The sequence below is a fragment of the Haliotis cracherodii genome, unplaced genomic scaffold (assembly GCF_022045235.1).
Source record: "Haliotis cracherodii isolate W230 unplaced genomic scaffold, xgHalCrac1.p SCAF_15, whole genome shotgun sequence".
Taxonomy (NCBI): domain Eukaryota; kingdom Metazoa; phylum Mollusca; class Gastropoda; order Lepetellida; family Haliotidae; genus Haliotis; species Haliotis cracherodii.
In genome coordinates this window covers 2,911,987-2,921,068 of record NW_027266270.1, presented here as the reverse complement: position 1 = coordinate 2,921,068, position 9,082 = coordinate 2,911,987, and positions in this window count along the sequence as shown.

Sequence of the window (9,082 nt, the reverse complement as noted above, 5' to 3'; positions counted from 1 at the left end):
GAATGTTTAACGAAATGCGAGTCCTGGAGATATAGAGGACGGGCGGTTAACCTGTTAACCACTAAGAAATGATAAAATATATCTCTAAATAAAGAAAACAATACTGGTTAGGTGAGGTGAAATTGGGTTTAACGTCGCGTCTAAGATTATTGCACTTATATAGCGACGTGCATGCACGTGTGTGTGTTTGTGTGGCTGCTTGTACTAGTCCGGACTGATGCCGATTTATAGTGCTTGTTCACTGAGATATCATGCCGCAGTTTAACATGAACACCCCACTCAGACACAGTATACTGACTCCGTGCCGACCAGTCCTTGTTTTAGCCCCTTAATGCCGAGCGCCAGACAGGGTAACAACAAGTACCAAGAAAACAATACAGTTACCTCATACGCGGGAAATAACAAACGTAATTACCCACCTGTTAAATGGACCTGTCCGACATTGCCGGTCGGATTCTATTCAGAGAGTCATCATTATTTAATACGGGTATATATGTTTAAAGCGTTTACTTTTTACTAACATCCTTAAAGAGTAATATTGATATCTCATATAAAAAAGTAAAAGGCTCGTGATCGTTGTTTATCTTAAAATAAAACACTGTAGGCAGAGTTTTATTGTACGATAAACAACTCCCACTCGTCGTTTATTTCTTAAATATCCATTTGTATGTAAGTGATACGACTAAATTTTGAAATAAACGTGCATTAAATCCAGTTCAGACAGAAAGGGCAAAACTCCCATTTATGTTATCTGTAATATTATATTTGATACAACAACTGACAGTACACATGATTAGGAACAAGGCTATATGGAACATTACTGCACTGATTACATACTCTGTTTAGCAGCTCACGACCATGAATATACGCAAAACAACACACATACACACTCATCAGACTCACAGCTGCAACACTCAGTGATCTACTTGGTAAAACCAGGGAGGACTCGTGAAGATCCGGGGTAGAATAAGTCTTCCACAACCCATGCTTGTCTCCCCGTAAAGCTCCGGGGTAGAATAAGTCTTCAGCAACCCATGCTTGTCTCCCCGTGAACATCCGGGGTAGAATAAGTCTTCAGCAACCCATGCTTGCCGTAAAAGGCGACTATGCTTGTCGTAAGAGGCGCCTAAATGGATCGGGTGGTCAGGCTTACTGACTTGGTTGATGCACGTCATTGTATCCCAATTGCTTGGATCGATGTTCATGATATCAATCACTGGATTGTCTGGTCCAGACTCGATTATATACAGACCGCAATCATATAGCTGGAATAATGCTGAGTGCGGCGTTTAACATCAAACAAACAGACAAACATGCGATGCAGAGACAACCAATAAACCCGTGTATGCAAAGTTGTACGTTTTTCTTACTTATCTTGCCTACTTCTAGAATGCCAATCAAACAGTTAGATATATTCCACAGTCTATGTGGTACTACCTTACTGTGAATTTTACTAAATCTGTTTAATTCAGGTGATCTCGCAGACGTGTGCACACGGACCACACACCAATACATTCACACACACGAACCACACACCAGTACATGCACACGCACGTACCACACACCAATACATGCACACACACGGACCACACACCAATACATGTACACGCACGTACCACACACCAATACATGCACACACACGGACCACACACCAATACATGCACACACACGGACCACACACCAATACATGCACACACACGGACCACACACCAATACATGCACACACACATTCATATATGTGGTGCCTCACTTTTCACACCCTCTTACTGCCACGAGACCAAATTTGGTCCCATGAAAATGTCCCTTTTCAACTGTGAATACGCATGTCAAACACTGAGTACGCAAAATCAAACTTAAAACCATCATCACCCTAATCATCTCAGCTTTATCATTGTGTAACTCATATTTTATACAGTGCTACGGATTGTGAAATATGGTGAGATTAGTAAAATGGTCACCGCGCTTCTCGACCCTTTTCTTTCATGTTGAACTTCAAGCGAATGACGGCGAATTTTTCCTTATGAACCCATATGTCACATACAGGTAACTATTACGCCCTGAACTAAAGTGTTCTACTTCTGAAAACTAGACAGAACACATGGATGTAACACTTTTAGAAAGCGTCCATGTGTTCTGAAAATATTCTGAAAGTTGATGTTCTCGACCCAGAACAGGAGTGTTCAACAAACATATATAGAACGTTTCAACGTGTTCTGACGATGTAAAACTTTTAGAACGCCTGTAAAACGTTCTAGACCGAGATTCAGAACACTACACGTTCTCAGACACGTGCTTCCACAGTACTGAAATGACAAATCATCGTGCGTGTAGAATACAATATAACCGATGGTTTTCAAAGCGAAAGAATTCAAACCACAGCACACATGCACGCATGCATATTCTCTGGAATAAAATCACACGGACGAAATTCTGAACTGTAGAAATGAATTCTGTATTATCTCTATGTGTTATGATCATGCGGATAGTCAAGTCACTTAAATATGGAAGTACAGTAAACTACGGTTATAACGAACTCAAAGGGACCACTTATTTTAGTTCATTATAACCGTAGTTCGGTATAAGCATTTATACAGCATATATACTACAAATGGCCGGGACTAAAAAATAAGTTCGTTATATCAGTCAGTTCGTTATAAGCGTGTTCGTTATAACCTTAGTTTACTGTATTGCATATTGATATCGGCTGTGTGTCATAGCGATTTAGCACGGCACAAGAGACGAAACGAAAGTGCAGATTGTCTTTCTGTTTATGCTGCTGATTTACAGAAAATATTGAATTCTAAGATATGGAAAAATAGCTATGATAGTTAATATTAAGGTGGTATAGTGTATATTTGTAGGCAGGGAGATCATGATCAATACGTAAAGATTGAATGGCCAAGCCCGAAGTGATCGACAGGGCACGTTCGGATCATATACTCAACAACAAAAGTTCCTGTGACACCAATATTTTAGTGTATTTTTCAAACAAGTAAAGTTTGGTTTTCAATATTGTAGTACATGTATGGAATCAAGTCACAAAAACGCAACTGCTACAGAAAAGCATGCATTCCATGCAAAAGTTGTCTTTAATGCAAGTCCCATGCATTTCACTACCCAAGAATGGGTATAAAAACATGTGCGTTAACGGGATTCCATAGGCATTGTTTAGCATCGTGCTGACAACAACCAAAATTACGCAATTATTCAACATTACCAAATGCCACGCCTGTCCGAAAATGAGCGTCTGCGAGCCATTGGTATGCTTGAAGCAGGATCGAGTCAACGTGATGTTGCAAGACAATTTAACGTCCACAGAAACACCATTTGGTGTTTATGGCAACGTTGGCAACAGACGAATGCAGTCAGAGACCATCCTCGGAGTGGCAGGCCACGCGTAACCAATTATCGACAAGACAACTGGATTCGAACAACACACCTACGAAATCGATTCCAGCCAGCAACAGTGACTGCAAGAAACCTCCCTGGCTTTCGACGAATATCATCACAAACCGTACGTCGTCGCCTCAGATGTGCAGGGATTGTCGCCAGAAGACCCGCCAGCCGTCCCAATCTGACAGGAAACCACCGTCAAGCACGTCTACAGTGGTGCTGACAGCGTCTACGCTGGACGGCCATGCAGTGGGGACAAGTTCTATTCACCTCAGCCACAGCGATGGACGGATTCGAGTGTACCGACGTCGAGGTGAACGTTACGTCAATCATTGTGTCATGGAAGAAGATCTGTTCGGGGGCGGCAGCGTTATGGTATTGGGTGGGATTACAGCAAGACAGAGGACCCGTTTGATAGTGGTAGAGGGAAATCTCAATGGACTACGCTACCGCGACGAGATCATCGGCCCTGTTGTTCTACCGTTTTTGCGTCGTCGTCGTTACCTTTCAACATGACAAGACCCGGCCTCATATTGATCGACTTGTTCAGGATTCTCTTCAACAAAACAACGTGAATGTCATCCCCTGGCCGGCTCGCTCTCCTGATCTCTCACCAATCGAGCACATGTGGGATGAGATGGATCGGCGCCTTTGACGTCAACCACGTGTTCCACAGACACTCCAGGAACTTCGAAACATACTCCAGCAGATATGGACAGATATCCCACAGGACTTTGTGCTACGCCTAGTCCATTCCATGAGACGAAGATTTGTTGCTTGCAGCGTAACCAGAGTGGACACACACGCTATTGACTTGTAAATTGACATTTTGTCATGCTTATTTTTTTCATGAAATCACGCATTTTCTGAAGTCAGTATGGCAAATTAAACCATTTGAACACTTACAGGAGTCTTTTATCTGTTGCAAACCGAAATTGTTTCAGATTTGGTAAAAAAAACATAACTTTGCATTAAATCTTATTCAATGTCACAGGAACTTTTGTTGTTCAGTATATAAACAACAGGATTAAGGCTGATTTGGGTCTTTGATGAGTTGATGGTAGGCCAGGGGAATGTAATAGCCTTGATCACGGTTGACTGGCGGTTGGAGTTTTTTAATGTTGATGGATTCTTGTAGTTTCCTGATTTTGAAACCTGTGAGGTTGGTGGCGAGGGTTGTGACTCTCTCCCACTGGATGTTGTGGCTTGGGTTGTCACGGATGTGGTCTGATAGAGCTGATTTAGAGTCATCTTTGGAGACTGAGCTTTGATGTTCTTTAATTCGGGTTTTGAGGGGCCGAGATGTTTCTCCTATGTAAGCTTGTCCACAGTTGCACGGAATGTGGTACACTGCTCCTGATGGTTCTAGCTTGTAGGAGGGCGGTCGGGTAGCCTAGTGGTTAAAGCGTTCGCTCGTCACGCTGAAGACCCGGGTTCGATTCCCGACATGGGTACAATGTGTGAAGCCTATTTTTGGTGTCCCCCGCCGTGATATTGCTGGAATATTGCTAAAAGCGGCGTAAAACCATACTCACCCACTCACTCACTCTAGCTTGTGGCTGGATGGTGGTTAACATAACTGGTCATAGCAATGACACGCGGACAAGAATCTTCCAGATTATGGCGTGTTTAGCTCAAACTGTTCATATAAATGACACATAAACCTACAACGTAACAGCTCGCAGCTGGGAGATTAAGGACATGATCACTGTTTAGAGACGATAGGTTAAAGTGATTAAAGCGTTGGCTCGTCACGCCGAAGGCCCGGGTTCGATTTCCCGACGTGGGTACGTCGTAAATCAAGTTGGTGTGCTTCATCGCCCGAATAAAGCAAAACACTAAAGATCCAACTCACTCACTCACTCAACCTTTTAACCTACAAATGTTAACAAGAACGAACGCTGTAGAAGCGTTAATTTTACTGACAATGAAACCGTTCACTTAAATTGAAACAAATGAAGTTAAGTTCATTTGAATGATTGTGATCGACAAAGACAACAATAATTTACAGTGATTGTAAAACTTTATTGACATCGTGTGGTATCGTCGTGCACGTGAATGTTGCAGTGATACACAACACCCTGGCTACATCAGGTACAGGAAGACAAGTTCCTAGCGTCATATGTGTTCAAGAAGATGGCAGCATCAGTTACTGTACAGGTAGACTACTTCAGTTACTGCACAGGTAGACTGTATCAGTTACTGTAAGGTAGACTTTATCAGTTATTGTACAGGTAGACGACATCAGTTACTGTACAGATAGACTTTATCAGTTACTGTAAAGGTACACTCCATCAGTTACTGTACACGTAGACTTTATCAGTTACTGCACAGGTAGACTAAATCAGTTACTGTACATGTAGACTACTTCAGTTACTGTACAGGTAGACTAAATCAGTTACTGTACAGGTAGACTAAATCAGTTACTGCACAGGTAGACTAAATCAGTTACTGTACAGGTAGACTAAATCAGTTACTGTACAGGTAGACTCCATCAGTTACTGTACAGATAGACTCCATCAGTTACTGTACAGGTAGACTAAATCAGTTACTGTACAGGTAGACTACATCAGTATATGTACAGACAGACTCCATCAGTTACTGTACAGATAGACTCCATCAGTTACTGTACAGATAGACTCCATCAGTTACTGTACAGATAGACTAAATCAGTTACTGTACAGGTAGGCTATATCAGTTACTCTAAGGTAGACTATATCAGTTACTGTACAGGTAGATTACATCAGTTCTTGTACAGGTAGACTATATCAGGTACTGTACAGATAGACTATATCAGTTACTGTACAGGTAGACTATATCAGTTACTGCACAGGTAGACGACATCAGTTACTGTACAGGTAGACTATATCAGGTACTGTACAGATAGACTATATCAGTTACTGTACAGGTAGACTATATCAGTTACTGCACAGGTAGACGACATCAGTTACTGTACAGGTAGACTATATCAGGTACTGTACAGAAAGACTATATCAGTTACAGTACAGGTAGACTAAATTAGGTACTGTACAGGTAGACTATATCAGTTACTGCACAGGTAGACTATATCAGTTACTGCACAGGTAGACGACATCAGTTCTTGTACAGGTAGACTATATCAGGTACTGTACAGATAGACTATATCAGTTACTGTACAGGTAGACTATACCAGTTACTGCACAGGTAGACTACATCAGTTACTGTACAGGTAGACTATATCAGGTACTGTACAGATAGACTATATCAGTTACTGTACATGTAGACTATATCAGTTACAGTACAGGTAGACTAAATTAGTTACTGTACAGGTAGACTATATCAGTTACTGCACAGGTAGAGTATATCAGTAACTGCACAGGTAGACGACATCAGTTACTGTACATGTAGACTATATCAGTTACAGTACAGGTAGACTAAATTAGTTACTGTACAGGTAGACTAAATCAGTTACTGCACAGGTAGACAATATCAGTTACTGTACAGGTAGACAATATCAGTTACTGTACAGGTTGACTAAATCAGTTACTGTACAGGTAGACTATATCAGTTACTGTACAGGTTGACTAAATCAGTTACTGTACAGGTAGACTATATCAGTTACTCTAAGGTAGACTATATCAGTTACTGTACAGGTAGACTATATCAGGTACTGTACAGATAGACTATATCAGTTACTGTACAGGTAGATTATATCAGTTACTGCACAGGGAGACGACATCAATTACTGTACAGGTAGACTACATCAGCTACTGTAAGGTAGACTACATCAGTTACTGTACAAGTAGACTACACCAATTACTGCACAGGTAGACTACATCAGTTACTGTACAAGTAGACTACATCAATTACTGCACAGGTAGACTATATCAGTTACTGTACAGGTAGACTACATCAGTTACTGTACAGGTAGACATCAGTTACTGTAAAGGTAGACAATATCAGTTACTGTACAGGTAGACTACATCAGTTACTGTACAGGTAGACAATATCAGTTACTGTACAGGTAGACTACATCAGTTACTGTACAGATAGACTTTATCAGTTACTGTAAAGGTAGACAATATCAGTTACTGTACAGGTTGACTAAATCAGTTACTGTACAGGTAGACTATATCAGTTACTCTAAGGTAGACTATATCAGTTACTGTACAGGTAGACTATATCAGTTACTGTACAGGTAGACGACATCAGTTACTGTACAGGTAGACTATATCAGGTACTGTACAGATAGACTATATCAGTTACTGTACAGGTAGATTATATCAGTTACTGCACAGGGAGACGACTTCAATTACTGTACAGGTAGACTACACCAGCTACTGTAAGGTAGACTACATCAGTTACTGTACAAGTAGACTACATCAATTACTGCACAGGTAGACTATATCAGTTACTGTACAGGTAGACTACATCAGTTACTGTACAGGTAGACATCAGTTACTGTAAAGGTAGACAATATCAGTTACTGTACAGGTAGACTACATCAGTTACTGTACAAGTAGACTACACCAATTACTGCACAGGTATACTTTATCAGTTATTGTACAGGTAGACGACATCAGTTACTGTACAGGTAAAATATATTAGCTACTGGACATGTAGACTACATCAGTTACTGTACAGGTAGACAATATCAGTTACTGTACAGGTAGACTACATCAGTTACTGTACAGATAGACTTTATCAGTTACTGTAAAGGTAGACAATATCAGTTACTGTACAGGTAGACTACATTAGTTACTGTGCAGGGAGACTACATCAGTTACTGTACAGGTAGACTATATCAGTTACTGTACAGGTAGACTACATCAGTTACTGTACAGGTAGGCTATATCAGTTACTGTAAAGGTAGACAATATCAGTTACTGTACAGGTAGACTACATTAGTTACTGTGCAGGGAGACTACATCAGTTACTGTACAGGTAGACTACATCAGTTACTGTACAGGTAGGCTATATCAGTTACTGTAAAGGTAGACAATATCAGTTACTGTACAGGTAGGCTATATCAGTTACAGTACAGGTAGACTACATTAGTTACTGTGCAGGGAGACTACATCAGTTACTGTACAGGTAGACCGTATGAGTTACTGTACAGGTAGACTACATCAGTTACTGTACAGGTAGACATCAGTTACTGTACAGGTAGACAGTATCAGTTACTGTACAGGTAGACGACATCAGTTACTGTACAGGTAGACTATATCAGTTACTGTACAGGTAGACTACATCAGTTACTGTACAGGTAGATTATATCAGTTACTGTACAGGTAGACGGCATCGGTTACTGTACAGGTAAACTATATCAGTTACTGTACAGGTAGACATCAGTTACTGTACAGGTATATTATATCAATTACTGTGCAGGTAGACTACATCAGTTACTGTACAGGTAGACAATATCAGTTACTGCACAGGTAGATTATATCAGTTACTGTTCGGGTAGACTAAATCAGTTACTGTACAGGTAGACTACATCAGTAAATGTACAGGTAGACTATATCAGTTACTGTACAGGTAGGCGACATCAGTTACTGTACAGGTAGACGACATCAGTTACTGTACAGGTAGACATCAGTTACTGCACAGGTAGATTATATCAATTACTGTGCAGGTAGACTACATCAGTTACTGTACAGGTAGACGACATCAGTTACTGTACAGGTAGGCGACATCAGTTACTGTACAG